Raw genomic sequence first — 15984 nt, 5'->3', positions numbered from 1 at the left:
AGATTCCTTCCCAGCGGAATCTACTTTAGCAGGTGTGTGACTCCCACCCACACCAGATACAAACAACCGGGAAACTTCAAAATCTCTCCTTGGGCGTGACCGTAAGGGCCAAAGACTCTTGACCCCCAACTCCCCCTACTGCCAGTGACGAGGGCGTGACTGTAGGGGCAGAGGGAAGCAGAGAAGACTCCCCACCCCCAACTCCCCCAACCTCGAACTGAGAGGGTGTGACGGTAGGGGCGGAGGGAAACAGATGACACTCCAGACCCCCAACTCCTCCTACCGCCAGCAGAGTGGTTGTGACTGTAGGGGCTGAGGGAAGCAGAGGGGATCCTCGACCCCCAACTCCTATTACCACCAGCAGCGACACCAATGGTCTTAGCCGCCAGATTCCGAAGGTGTGCCCACCAAAGGGGTCCAGAAAAATTAAACAATTGACTCCCAGCTCCACAGCACTGGGGCTTAGATGAATGACAGCGAGAGTGCTCAGTCGTTAGGGAAATAGAGCACTCGGTGGGGCTGAAAGTGTAACCAAATCCTTGGGGAACTGCCTCCCATGAGCAGGACCTGGCTGGCTGGCAGGAGGAAGGGGAGGAGGGGCCGTAGAAGTGAAACGGCTCTGGACCAACAGGATTGAGAGACTCCCAGGAACCACCTTACAGGGATTGCTGTTGACACATTGAGGGCAAAACTCAGCCCAGAGGGCACAGCTTTGCCTACGGGAAGAGAAGAAAATGGATCTCTAAGACCTAATTTTATTTCCTATTTCATTTTATTTTTTTCTCTCCCTTTTCCTCCCCTTCCAAGTTTTATTGCTCTTTCCATTCTCCTCTATGCTATCTATCTCCCTCTCCTTCTTTCTTTTCAAGAGCACCTACCTTCCCCTTCCCCCCAACTTTCATCCCAAGCATTACGTCCTCCATTTCGTGTAACTGTCTAAATGCAAATAGGTGAATGTTTCGAGGCCGTCTATAGTGCTCCTAAATACCTAGCTCCTACCAACACCCTGATCCAATCGACGGTTAGTATCCCCCTTCAGTAGAGCAATCTTCTAAAGTAGCCAAGACATACTAACCCTTATACCTGCATAGCGCCTAACCTAAAGTCCTAAGAATAAAAAACAAATGACTATATGCATACAAAATCCGGAAGCCCTTTATAAATTGAATGAATCAGCTCTAAAGTACAATAAAGTCCAACATCTATAGGCATAATCTCCCACCACAAAGGAGAGACAACAGAGATAAACAAAGCCAAAACAAATGTATAGGAGAAAGCAGTTTCAAAGCAGTCAAACAGAGCTGGAAAGTAATATGAACAACATGAAAAAACAAGGGAAAAAAGGATTACAGATAATGCAGGACAACTTAAATCTACAGGAGGACCTAGAAGCATCAGAAACATGGACAGGGAAAGAAATCAAGGCATACCTAACTCAGGTGGAACGGAATTTTAGAGAAGACATGAGACAGCAAGTCCAAGAATTGAAAGTATATTTTGAAAACAAACTAAACAAATTCAAACTGCAAAGAACGAGCTTTACCAGGAGATAGAGATCTTAAAAAAAAACCAAACAGTAATTTTAGAAATGCAAGAAACCATAAACCAGATTAAAAACACTAACGAGAGTATTACAAATAGGCTAGATCAAGTAGAAGTCAGAACATCAGATAATGAAGACAAAGTTTATCAACTTGAAAAGAGTATAGTCAACACTGAAAAGATGCTTAAATCTCATGAGCAATCTATCCAAGAGTTATGGGATCTCATCAAAAAACCAAATTTGAGAGTCATTGGGATAGAAGAAGGCACAGAGGTTCAAACCAAAGGAATGCACAACCTATTAAATGAAATAATCCTAGAAAACTTCCCAGAGATGAAAGATGGAATGGATTGCCAAATCCTGGAAGCCTACAGGACCCCAAACATCCAAAACTGTAATAGACCAACTCCAAGACATATAATTATGAAGATAGCCAACGTACAGAACAAGGAGAGAATATTAAAGGCTACAAGGGAAAGGAGGCAGATTACATTCAGGGGTAAACCAATTAGGTTAATGGCTGATTTTTCATCACAGACTTTGAAAGCGAGAAGATCCTGGAACAATGTATTCCAAACACTGAAAAATAATGGTCTCCAACCAAGAATACTGTATCCAGCAAAATTAAGCTTCAGATGTGACAATGAAATTAAAATCTTTCACGATAAACAAAAGCTAAAAGAATTCGCAGCCAGAAAACCAGCACTGCAAAGCATTTTGGGCAAAATTCTACAAGAAGAGGAATGGAAAAATAGTGCCCAAAACCAACAACTGGAGGTTTCTCAGTAAAGGGGGAGGAAAAAAATCAAAAAGTAAAAACTAGCCAAACTAAAATAAATAAATAAATAAACATGACTGGAAGTACAAATCATATTTCAATTGTAACCTTAAATGTTAATGGACTAAACTCACCAATCAAGAGACACAAAAGATCTTGTGTCCACCAAAAACTAAAAAATAAGTATTAAAAAAAGAGACACAGGCTAGTAACCTGGATCAAAAAAACAAACACAACAATATGCTGCCTTCAGGAGACTCATATGATAGGAAAAGACATACACAGGCTGAAGGTGAAAGGTTGGGAAAAATCATACCACTCACATGGCCCTCGGAAGCAAGCAGGAGTGGCCATACTCACATCGAATAAAATCAACTTCAAACCTAAGTTAATCAAAAGGGATAAAGAAGGACACTATATCCTGTTAAAAGGAACTATCCACCAACAAGACATAACAATTATCAATTTATATGCACCAAATAATGGTGCAGCAACGTTCGTAAAAAAAACTCTCCTCAAGTTCAAGAGTCAAATTGACCACAACACAATAATTATGGGTGACTTCAACACACCACTCTCACCATTAGACAGATCCTCCAGACAAAAGCTGAATAAAGAAACTATAGAACTCAATGACACAATCAATAACCTAGACTTAACCGACATATATAGAATATATCAACCATCATCAAGTGAAAGAACACAGTCAACACAGCTGCATGAGCAAACCAGAAGAGTGGAGAAATTCAGATCTGTGATCCATTATCCATGTGTGTAATAACTCATCTACAACACAGTGGCATCTAACGACTATTTTATGATGCTCACACATTCTACCATTCATAAGCTCATACAGGGCACACCAGGGATGTCTTGTCTGCTCCATGATCCCTGATGGCCTCAGCCAAGACACAAGTAGCAAGAGGTGATTCAAATGGCTGGGACCTGGAAAAATCTAGACCAGTGCTATCCAATAGACATGTGAGTCACATACGCAATTTTGAATTTTCTGATAACTCTATTCAAAAAGTAAAAAGAAACCAATGAAATTAATTTGAATAACGTTTTATTTCTCAATATACCCTAAATAATATCATTTCAAGAAATGATCAATATAGATTTATTGAGATATTTTACACTCAAGAGGAGGAATTAAATCTTTGAAATTCAGTGTTTAGTTTACACGTTGAGCACATCTTGACTTGAACCAGCCCAGAGACTTGGAATCCTCAGTAGCCACATGTGGCCAGTAGTTTCAATACAGGACAGGGCAGATTTAGAGTCTTCCTCACTCCTGGGTCTGGAACCTAGGCTGGGATGATTTGAAGGCTATGCTCATTTGGAAATGAGATAAGAACTTAGGGGTACAGAGAGAACACTGAAATCTCAAAAGAGAAATGTCCATAAACCACTAGAATACAGAACAAACAACTTGGGAGTTACCCAAATATGTTTTTGAACTTGCATCCTGACCTAAAATTTGCCAACTGGCTGGTGAAAAAGTAACAAAATTACAAAATAGTATGTAGGAAGTAATATGATTAAAACATGCAGGACAATACTCAAGTTCAGGGAAAACTGGGCACAAAATTGTATAACTCTGCCCCAATTTCACCTCTAGTCAGCCCTCTAGCTATTGTTTCCCTACAAATGTTAAAACCTCAAACCAAGATTATGCAACTCACTGTCTCTCTCCCTGTCTCTCCCTCTCTCTTCCTCTCTCTGTCTCTCTGTCTCTTTCCCTCTGTCTTTCTGAGATTGCCTGCACTCCCATTCTTGAGTGCATATTTTCTTTTATAATATCTCTTGCTCTGCTATTTGTACCTGTATATTCTTGATTTATTTTCTATGACATGGTCAAGAACCTGGAAGATCTGAGTAGACATCTCCTCCACTCCTGGAGACTTGCTTGGACTCCTCTATGGTAACAGACCTCTCTACCAGAGCTCAGGCATATGGCTTGAGCTTCCTCACAGTATGGTAGCCTCAAGCCAGTCAGTCCCCCTCTCATGGTATGTCAGAGCCCCAAGATTGGCAGTGATCGAGGATGAAGCTCCAGAGCTTTACATGAACTACCTTCAGAGGTCACTTGACGTATGCTGGTAGCTAAACCAGCCACAGGTTTTCTTAGTTTCAAAAGGAGAGGACATAATTCCACTGCTCAAGTTAAAGAGTGTCCAAGAATTTGTAGCTATATTTCTAAAGTGCCACAGGGATAGACACCAGGAGATAAATGCTTTCCTTTCACTCTGTCAAATAAAATATTCTCAAATGCATTTCATAAGTCTCTTCCAAAAAAAAAAAAAAAAAGAATCCAAGCAGAATCAAGCACCAATCCCCAAAAGTCATCTGATCTGGTTCCACACTCCTGTCCCTGGAATACTTCTCAAAAAAATGAAGTGCACCCAATAGTTTTTATGCTCTGCTTTCAGGGGAACCTAGGCTAAAATAAGAACCTACAACATGCCATAGACAAAGGGAAGAACAGTGAACAATGTTTTCATGAAGCATATGTTCTAGTAGGAGAGATGGGCAGTCAAAGATTTAGACATGAAATATGAAGTATGTTAGGTAATGTTTAGTGTATAGGAGGAAAAAAAAACATTAGAATAGAGGAGCTTATAATTTTAGATAGAGTGTCCAGAGAAAAAGTTACTGAAAAGTTACTGACATCGAGACCTAAGTGGATGAGAAAGCAAGACCTGCATATATTTTAGGGAAAAGAAATCCAGGTAGAAGGAACAGAAAGTCTCAGACTGGAGCTGATCTGCATAACTGGAGCACATTAAGAGGAGGCAGAGGAGGATATGAAAACAGACCAAATAGGGACCAGGTCCCCTGAAGGGCTTGTAGCTTATTTTGAGGATTGGGCTGAACACTAAGTGAAATGTGTTGGTAAAGATGGCGCCCAGACTGCTTCTCTTCCGGGAGCTCAGGTCCATGATGCACTGAATGGCGTGCAAACCGTCACCTCCAATCCCTGTGAATGGCGCGAACTTTGAATGGTGCACCTCCAATCCCTGAAGTGGCATGAACTCTCAGCCAATGAAGAAGTAACAGCATACTCGCCTTACTCCTCCTCATCCTGTGTTAAGCCCATAAACATCAACATCCTGTTCGTGTTCGTTCTCTTACTCTCTCTCTCCTCTCTTACTCTCCCCCTCCCCCTCTCTCTCTCTCTCTTACTCTTACTCTCTTACTCTCTCTTACTCTCTCTCCTCCCTCTCCTCCCTCTCCTCCCTCTCCCTCTCTCCCTCTCTCCCTCCCTCTCTCCCTCCTTCTCTCCCTCCCTCTTTCCCCCTCTCCCCCTCTCCCCCCTCTCTCTCTCTCTCTCTCTCTCTCTCTCTCTCTCTCTCTCTCTCTCTCTCTCTGTCTTTATGTAATGAAATACCCATAAAAATACAAAAGGATGGGGTTCCGAGAGTTTCTACACAGGTGGAGAAGCTAGGAGGGTGGGGCACCTGGAGAGGATGAGGAAGCACCACACCCCTTCCCCACACATCATTCTATGCAATGTGAGAATAAAAGGAAAATTATGAGAAATATATTGGGAGAGTTTTTCAAAATGGAGTTGGGAGGCCATTAAGGGAGAAGGACTTGTGGACATCAGGAAATGTGAACTTAGGCTTAGGTTACCTCTGACTGCAGAAGCTACAACAGATGATTATATTGTACCCCGAGACTCAAGATAGATATCAAAAAAATTATCAGGCTCTTGTTTTATGGACTTTTTTGAAAAAGTATATTGATTATTTATATCTTCTATTGATTATTTATAGCTCCTGTCACACAGCATCTATTCTCAACTCCAACAGAAGTTTCCCCACAGAAGAGTTCATACCACCTTGTAATAAATAAGCATTGTTGGCTTAACATGAGCTCCTTCTTTTCTTGACTTTTCAGAACACCAATTTAGAGTTATCTGAATCTGTGTCTCCCAAACTGCAATTTCTAATATTGCCAGATAGATGCAGGCTGCTTGCCTTCAAAAGCAATATTTCAGAGATGAGGGTGCACATAAAGGACAGGCTTATTAAAAGGTCAACATTCTGGAGATGTGTTACCAAACTTAGGTTCAGAAGCTCATCCCAGAAAAAAAACCAATCTGCTTGAGATGAGGGTTGGGGAAAAAGGAAGACTTTATTCAGTGGCCAATGAATAAAGAAGAGAAAGCTTTGGTTACAAATCAACTTCTCAACTCCAGGTATATAGGATAGGAATAATAAGGGCGAGAGAGAGAATAATAAAGGGGAGGACTAGTCATAGGTGTTCTGAGAATGGTGGAGATCTTACAGGGGTTCTTATAGACCTTGGGTGCCACCTCTTTTCACTCCTTTCATAGTTTGGTGTTTCTAGTCATGATGACTGGTAGGTATCATTAGCCTTGAAAAGGGAAGGAAGAGAGACTAGGCTAGTCTAGATCTGGTTAATGTAAGGTCCTTGCTTAGCATCTGGACGGCTATCTTAAGTAACAGCCGCCATTTTAAGAAAAATTTTGCTTTACCTCCCCAGGGCCTTTCTAAGAAAGGCTCTGATATACCTAGCCTACTTCTCTCTTTAGATCAGAAGCCAGCTTGTCACAAGATATGAAGGATTAATTTCTGTTTTCTTTAAAAATATTAGGACGTCTATATAGCCTGGCCATAATTTGATGTTGTAAAACTCCTTGGAATGCCTGCCCGTGCCTTGAACTCACCCATGCCCGGTTTTCCCTGACCAGAAAACAACCTTTTCCTAAACTTTAGTGACGCCTCATAAATCCTGGCCTTCCCTGGCCAGATAACAACCCTCTCTGAGGCTCTAATGACCTTCATAAATTCTGATGCCGGGACCAGCAAAAATGTAAACTAGCATTTGTGTTATGCTCGTCAGAGTTTTGTTATCTGTGACCCCCCTTTGTGTAACTTTCTGGGCTGTAAAGCTGGGATGCAAGAAAGCTGTAGTGCTGTCCTTGGCTCCCACGATTTTTTTGGGAGAGGCAGCCCAGCCAGTCAAAATAATAAGCTTGCTTAAATTTGATTTTAATTGGAGTTAGTGGTCTTTTCTTGAGTCTAACAGGCTCACCACTCTTTCATACCAACCCCACCCTTAACACACCCCCTGCATTAGGACCCACCTGGCTCTAATCCCTGAGCCTTGCCCCATAAAAGGCCCGACCCCCAACCCTGTTTTGCCTCTCTCCGTCTATCTGTCAGCTGTGACAAATAAACTCTCGTGTGTATCTCTGCCTGGTCTCTGTCTCTTTCATTTCTCACTCACCACCTCTGGGTTTCTTACTTTCCTTTTATTGGTGCCAAAACCCAGAATGGGGTTCCCCAGTGTGCCTGCTCCCCTCTTCGAGGGTCACTGAGCATCCCTGGGCCCCGATCTGAATTCCATCGTGGAACCAGGCCCTCCATTCTGCCAAATGCCCTCTCCGTGCCCACCACCGGACATTTTAGGTAAGACCCCTGGCTCCTAGTTGACCAAAATGACTACAGGTCCCAGGAAGTGACCATTGATCATCCGGCACCCCCAGGGTTACTGTGTGGCCGGGGACACCCCCAGCCACAGCTTTCACAGCTACGGCTGATCCCTACTGTCAACCAGGTTATAGGGGGTCTTTTATTTGGGTCCTGGGTTTTGAGAAAAACCACCGAGGGTGATTGGGAGTTGTTCCTTGTGAGACTATCTCTAGGCCTTGGGTTAATCTCTATGGCTTCTGTCCCTTCTACGGGCTTCTGACCTTACATAGTCCTGGCCAGGTGCTCAAGTGCCTCTATGGGCCCTGCCCCCCATGTTTACCCAGTAGTGGTGATGACCTCCTGAGCATTACCATCCTCTCAACTAGGTGATACTAGAGACTGGGGGACACCCCACCTCTAAACTTACCTCCTACATCTCACCATGGGTGACTTCTCATCCATTCCCTCCCATAGTCCCCTGAGCTGTCTCCTGGCTAACCGAGGGTCTCTCTCTCTCTCTCACCCCAGACCTAAAACCCCCAAAACTTATCCATTTGTGAAATTGGATCTGGCCTCAATATCCTTTGGACTCTAAATGGCCGCTTAACAGCACTCTTGATCCCAATATTATCAAGGATCTTTTCAACTATTGTGAGCATTCAGGAAAATGGAAAGAGATATCATACTTTCAGGCCGTCTCCTCTCTAAGTTCTAAATCCTCTCTCTGCAACTCTTGCTCTCCTGCATAAATCCTCTTAGTTCTCACCTCCCCTATGCCTGCTTCTAAAGGGACAGAAAATCCTACCCAGGACTACTCCTCCTTTGACCCAGCAGAGGAGCCTCTTTCTGATAAAGCTGCTGCAGCAACTGTTCCCTTGGCCCCTCCACGCTTCTCTCTTCCTGCTACATGACCACGGGCTGCTGCTGCCCAACCCACATCTCTGTGTCCTCTACGAAAGGTGGCTGGGATAGATGATGTAATCTGGGTTCATGAGCCTTTCTCTTTGTCAGATCTTTCACAGATAAAAAAGCAGTTTGGGTCCTATACTTCAAGTCCCACCATATATAAAAGGATTTCAATATCTGATGCAATTATATGATTTGACCTTCCATGATATCCATATGATCTTGTCTAACACCCTCCTGCCCGAGGAGCACAGGCAAGTTTGAGAGCAAGCTAGAAATTATAATGATGAGGTACACCAGACCTCCCCTACCCATATGATTGGCACTGAAGCAGTCCCTGACCAGAACCCCAAATGGGATTATAATTCGTCTGAAGGAGTAACTAGTAGAAACCAATTTGTTACTTGCCTCATGGCAGGACTTAGAAAGGCAGCCATAAGGTTATCAATTATGAAAAGCTCCAGGAAGTCATTCAAGATAAAAATGAAAACGCTTCAACATTTTCAGACCACCTGACCAAGGCTTTATTACAATATACTAATCTGGACCCTGAGACTCCAGATGCGAGACAACTACTAATGACCTACTTTTTCTCCCAGAGTTTCTCTGAAATTAAGGCCAAACTAAGGTGCCTCAAGAGGGAGCCCCTAACTCCCCAAGCTGATATTCTGGGAGTCACCTTTAAGGTGTGTAATGGTAGAGACAAGAAGGCCCGGAAGCAGAAATATCAGATGCTTTCTCAAGTCATCCATTTGGCCTCAACATCTGTCCCTGGTTTCACTGGCCTGTGGAAGAGTCCCTCAGGTCCACCCAGATCCTGGGTCACTGGGCTTATACATGTCCCAAGCCTCACAAGCCTCTGGGCCCCTGACCTAAATGCCATCAGGAAGGACACTGGGCCATTGACTGTCCCCAAGCCCATAGCAGCCCCTGGCCATCCGGCCCTTCCAACTCTTAGAACTGGCTGCAGAGGCCTGATGAGGCTCAGGTCCTCATCACCCGACCACTACCATTACTCCACAGGAACTCAGGATAATTGCATATTTCAGGTAGGCCTGTCTCCTTCCTCCTGGACACCAGGGCTACATAGTCCTCAAGGATTTCGGGGGGCCTACTACCTACCCTTACAGACACCTAGCCTTGTTTGCACTTTTGGCTCTCTAATTTTTACCCACTCTGTTTTGGTCATTCCACAGAGCTCTGTTCCCCTTATGGGAAGGGACATCCTCACAAAGTTGGGGGCTACGCTTTCCTTCTCCCCTCAAATATGCTTCCATCCAGACTCACCTGCCTCTCCCCTGATCCTCACCCTTACCTTAGGACCATCCCCTATTCCTTCTGCCAGTGCCTTCCCATTACCCCCTTCCAAGGTGGACCCTACTGGGATGTTTCAAGTCCTTCTATGGCCTCACACCACGAGCCCATTCACATCTGTCTCAAAAACCCCTCCATTTTCTGCCCAATTACAATACCCACTCTCCCTCCTTGCTTCTGCCATCCCTCTCTATTTGTAGAGCAGCCTCGTCAGTCTCCTGATAATAAACCCGCTTCTTGTCCCAGGGGTGTGTGATCAGTCCTGTACCACTTTTCTTTTCATTGATGCCAGTGACTCCATCACATTCTCCCATCAGCTTTGCTCGCCCTTTTGGGGATTTGAGCTGCTCTGGGATCCTGGCCTGGTCTTGGCCCAGGACAATGACCACACATGTTTTTCCATTCACCTAGTGCTCTCCTTCTTCATCCACCCTCTGGCCTCATTTGGGTAAGTGACTTCGCCCTTCTCTCCCCTCCTCCTCACAAGTTGACTCCCTAGTGACAGCAGTGACAAGTCTCCTCTCCAGAACTTAGATCTTGGCCCAGCACCGAGATTCTCACCCAACCCTTCCCCTTGGCAAGTTAACTCCAACTCACCATAGGGAACTCCCAATCCCTTCCCCTCGGCAAGTTCACTCTTCAGGTCTTGGTTCTCAGCTCCTCAGCAGAGCTCACAAAAGCCCTGGCCAGGCAACCAAGACTCTCTCCAGGCAAAGCCCCGGACAAGGGAAGTAGTGGGTGACTCCCTTCTCTCAGTTCCATATTCCAACTCGCCATGGAGAACTCCCAAATCCCATTTGACTCACCTCTCAGCTGCTTCTTCTCCCACTTAACCCCACTCCGTTTGGCTCCTGATCTAAATTCAACCAATTCAACCTTCCAATCTTCATAAATTTGGAGAGCCCTCAGGAAAATGGAAGAAAATCCCTTATGTGCAGGCTTTCTCCTTTCTCCACTCTAAGCCTTCCCTTTGCTTCTCTTACTCCCTCATCCAGCTTCTACTTGCCACTAAAGCTCTGGATTCCTCCAGAGACCCTACTTCTAGACAAACAAGGGACCCAGAACTCTCCTGCATGGTAAAGCCCTAGGCAGCATGCTCCCTGGCCGAGGCCACACTGAAGCTAACATTGAAATACAAAGGACAGACTCCACAGGCTTGATAGGAAGCCTAAGGAAAACAAAAGAAAAAGGGGGAAAAATTGTCAATTTAACTTCTCCCTCAGCTACAACACTTTAAAACTTTCTTTCTAGCTCCCTGATCTCACACACCCTGATCTCTCACATTTACTTGGCAGAAAAGCAGGGATTTGCTCTAGGAGTCCTCGGATACACCACATGTTGGGGCCAAACTTTGCCTCTGTGGCTTATCTATTGAAGGGTCTTGACCCTACTTTTGGGGGATGGGCCCCTTGCCTACCAACGTTGGCTGCAGCCTCTCATTAACAAGTCAAAGAAACACACCTTTGGGGCCCCACTCACCATCCTGGCTCCCCATCACCTAAAAGTACTCCTTACCTGCAAGGGCTTACATTCCTTACCAACCCCCATCACCTTTTATCTCTACAGATTTCCTTGGTGGAAGATCCCAGTCTTACTTTCCACACATGTTCACCTTTAAACCCTGCTACTCTCCTCCCCACTCCTCAGGACTCTGTCACCTCTTCTCCTCTTACCCATTCATGCATTGGCACTCTGGAGGAGTTTCTTCAACATCCCTCCCACATAGAGGAAGGCCCCTTGCTCCATACACACGGTTCACAGATGGCTCTTCCTTCAGAAGAGAGGGAGTTCTTCAGGTGGGGTATGCTAGAGTCTCTCTAACCTCAGTTGTGGAAGTGGGTCCCCTCCTCAATAATACATCCAATTAGCAGGCTGAACTGGTTGCCCTCATCAGAGCCTTCTCTTTGGCAAAGGGAGCTTCCCTCGGTGTCTACACTGACTCTAAATATGCTTTCCACATACTTCTCTCCCACTCTGCTATTTGGAAGGAGCACAGGTTCCTAACCACCAAGGGAACTTCAATTACAAATGCCCCCTTTATCTCCAATCTCCTTCAGGCCTCCAAGCTTCCCACTGCCGTTGGAACTGAAGGCTGGCAGCTAAGTAACCCCTTTCTCCAGTGGGCACTTCTTTTCCTGACCTTCTCCTTGTCACAGGCCTTTTGATGATGCTTGTCTCCTTTGTCATTAGATCTATTCAAGATCAGATTCAAGGGATCTCTAACCAAACCATGAACCAGCTTCTGTTACAAAATTGGGCCATCTGGAGTCAGCATCACCTGGAACCTCCTGACCATCACCATTGCCTCAATGACACCCTGCACCCCTAACAAGGGTCCAGACACTGCCCCCCCTCCCAGCAGGAAGACACTACAGAAGATTGATCTATGTCCCTGTCCCTTAAGGGGCCCAATAACAAACAAAAAAGTAGGGAATGTGAGGTCCTTACTTAGCATCTGGATGGCCATCTTAAGTGACAGCCGCCATTTTAAGAAAAATTTTACTTTCCCAACCAACCAAGGGCCTTTCTGAGAAAGGCTCACCACTTTTTCATACCAACCTCACCCTTAACCGCCTGGATTAGGACCCTCCCAGCTCTAATCCCTGAGCCTGCCCCATAAAAGTTCCAAACTCCAAGCCCGTTTTCCCTCTTTCCACCTATGGAGAGTTGTGACTTTGTCAGCTCTGACAAATAAACTCTCATGTGGTCTCTGTCTTCCATTTCTCGCTCACCCATCTCGCGGTTCCTCGCTTTCCTTTCAGTTAACCATATTTTATAGTTTGGGACAAAACATGTCTTCAGTGGTCCACATGTCTTCAGAGCTGAGTAGAATCTAACCCAGAGGTTAAGGCAACAAAGGAGACAGATATAATATGAAAACAGAGATGTCAAGTGGTTTCATCCTGTTCCAGTCACCCATCGGATATCTGCAGGACCACGTGAAGAGACACCATTTTCAGCAAAAGTGGCCTTCAGATCCCTGAAGAGCAGGCTATGCAACTGTTGTCATCACAACCCACCTGTCAGAGGTGTTATCTACAGCAAAGCTAGTGGGAGACTAAAAATGTGTGGCCCAGCTGTGTGGCCTCCAGAAATAGTGATTTTAAGTCAACTAACAGCAAGTGAAGCTGGCCGGTTTATTTGTTATTCTCAGTAACAAGAGCTTCATCTTGGGGCCATCAGGGGTGCGAAGGGCTTTCATAGGAAGGGAGAGGAGGTGCAGGGCAGGAAGGCCATGTGCTGAGTGGGGTCTTCATCATCCTGGGCTCGTGTCTTTTTTTTTTTTTTAAAGAGAGTGAGAGAGGAGAGAGAGAGAGAGAAATTTTTTAATATTTATTTTTTAGTTCTCGGCGGACACAACATCTTTGTTGGTATGTGGTGCTGAGGATCGAACCCGGGCCGCACGCATGCCAGGCGAGCGCGCTACCGCTTGAGCCACATCCCCGGCCCAGCTCGTGTCTTTTCTTCCTCTCAGAGGCATTGCAAAAGGGACTTCTACTTCCTGGGGCTGATTCCTATGGTTTCTTAGATAAACATACACTTTTCTGCAAGTTAAACTTCACAGCAACTTACATGTTCTGTGTTAGTATCAGCTAACACAAGATTTAAAGATTCAGGAGGGTGTTCCACATTCTGATGTCATCTGAAGATCACCAGATGTTTCCGAGTTCGGTAAATTCTAAGAAAGATTACTTAGCAGTTCACATCTTCACCCTTTAGGTGGGGCTTCTCTTTAGAATTTAGAAGACTGGGCAAAAGACACGGGACTTGTCCTTGCAAAAGGATTAGGGAGGGGTAGCAAACTTGTGAAAGGGCAGAGAGGGGAAATGAAAGTAACCCTGCCAAGGGTGACTCTTCAAAGAGTGGCCACTGTTACCTAAGACCCCCAAATAAGCACTTTTTAATGTTTGTTGTTTTTGAGTTTGGATTGATCGACAACAACTCTTCCTCCTGGAAGTTCCAGAGCTGTAATCTTTATAATAAAATGGTAATCTCACAAGTAAATTCTTCCCCTGAGTTCTGTGAGCAGTTGGAGCAAAATATCAAACCTGAGGAGGGGGTCACGGGGTCTTTCTACAGTAGCCACGTCAGACAGAAGTGGTGGGCAGCCTGCCACTTGTGACTGACATCTGAAGCAGAGGCAGATCTGTGGGACCGAGCCCTTAGCCTGTGGGGTCTGTGTAAATAGTCACAAGAGAAGTATTGAAAGTGCTAATAGAAAAGAAACGGGGGATTTTCTTCCAAGGAGTAGTAATGTTGTAGGGACAAACGAGGCCAGGCACCGAAGACAGCAGGAAACAGTTTTATCTGGCTGCAGCCAGGTTCAGAGGGCACAGCTTTTGTTGTAATCAATCAATCCCCTGAACCCAGAGTTCAGGTAGTTTCAGAGTTTTATACCCAGCGTGTAAGGGGAGGGGCTCAGAAGTTCACAGTCTGCAGAAGTTCACATAAAAGCAGCTTTTTCTTTCATGGTTTTGGGCAAGTTAACCCTTCAAGGACAACACCTGAGAAGGGGAGAGCTTCCTCTCCCCTCTCTGTTCCTCCCCCCTGACAGCTGTTACCACTTAGTCCAATTGGTAACTTATCTTAAAAATGTAGACATCTCCGTGAAGCCCAGCTCAAGGCTGGAGGCCTTGTTTGCACATTTCCACAAACTACTATACTGGATACATGTTTGTGAAAAACTAGTAAGGGGGTATCCAGCACCTGGACTGCTGATTTCTTCCCAGCCTGTGGCCAAGTAAAATAGGGCAGCATGAAAATAGGAAGTTTATCTACACTGAACTCTTTTGCAGAGACTCTTTTGCTGACAGTCCCAAAATCAGCCATGGTGAAGATTTCTGAAGAAACCCAATTAAGACTTTTCTAAGGAGAAAGGAAGTGCCACTACGGTAAAATTCTGGACATATTTTTGAAGGTACAGCTGTAACAGTGGTCCACTTTATGCTCTGAATGTAGCCCTTGCTGCTCTGCCACTGCAACTGATTTTTAAAATGGACTTGTTTCTTTCTCTTTCTCTCTCCCTGCTCCTCCCAAATCTCTCCCCCTCCCCAATCTCCATCCTATGCAGAATGATCTGTCCCTGAGCACACACCTTGCATAGGAACCAAGTAATCCAGACTTTGGGGATGGCACCAAAAGATCTCAGAAATGACTATCTCTCAAATTAGCAAGCAAATCACCACTCCAACAGAGGACATGTGGAATGAGGTTGGCATCGGGGACAAAGACTAAGCTTTCAGCAACAAAAAATAACCAAAGGGCTTATTAATGAATTAGATGTGTAGTATGAGACCAGGGGAGGCCCAAACACATCTCTAGACACTGTGAAAGGAATCGTGTGATCGGGTTTAAGTTAGTGCTCTTGCTGGCGAACCACTGTGCTTATAGGTATAAGTTCCTTGCTTAGCATCTAGACAGCCATCTTAAGTGACAGCTGCCATTTTAAGCAAAATTTTGCTTTCCCGCCTAAAGGTGTTTCTGAGAAAGGCTCACCACTCCCTCATACCAACCCAACCCAACCCCTAACCACCCAGCTCTGATTCCTGATCCTGCCTCATAAAAGTGCCAGAACCCAAGCCTGTTTTGCCTCTCTCCACTATAGAGAGATGGCCTTTATTTGTCTGCTCTGATGAATACACCCTCTTGTGTGTCTCTGCCTGGTCTCCGTCTTTCATTTCTCTCTCGTTCCTCACTTTTCCTTCAATACGATTCTGGATAGCTGATGGTTAAGTCCTGTGGGGGAGGAGTTCTTATGATATAGAATAATAATGAAACTTCTGGAAGGAAGGATCCTACTTAAAATATTCCCTCTTTGCCTGTGCCCATTAGGACAGTTCAGGAACTCCACAGGACTGTGAGTGTCACCTTGGTGGTGGTCTCACTTCTTGTTTCATCCTCAGCCCTGCCTTTCCTTTTGCATTGTCGCCCCAGTTCCCTCTTTTAGAAACAGCTGTTAGTTATGATGTAGCCAATGAACAGCACTCTGCCTCTGCCCA

This window comes from Spermophilus citellus (genome assembly GCF_964194105.1).
Source record: "Spermophilus citellus genome assembly, chromosome: 17".
NCBI classification, from domain to species: domain Eukaryota; kingdom Metazoa; phylum Chordata; class Mammalia; order Rodentia; family Sciuridae; genus Spermophilus; species Spermophilus citellus.
The sequence above is the reverse complement of the archived record's forward strand: the minus strand, read 5'-3'. Positions refer to the sequence as shown.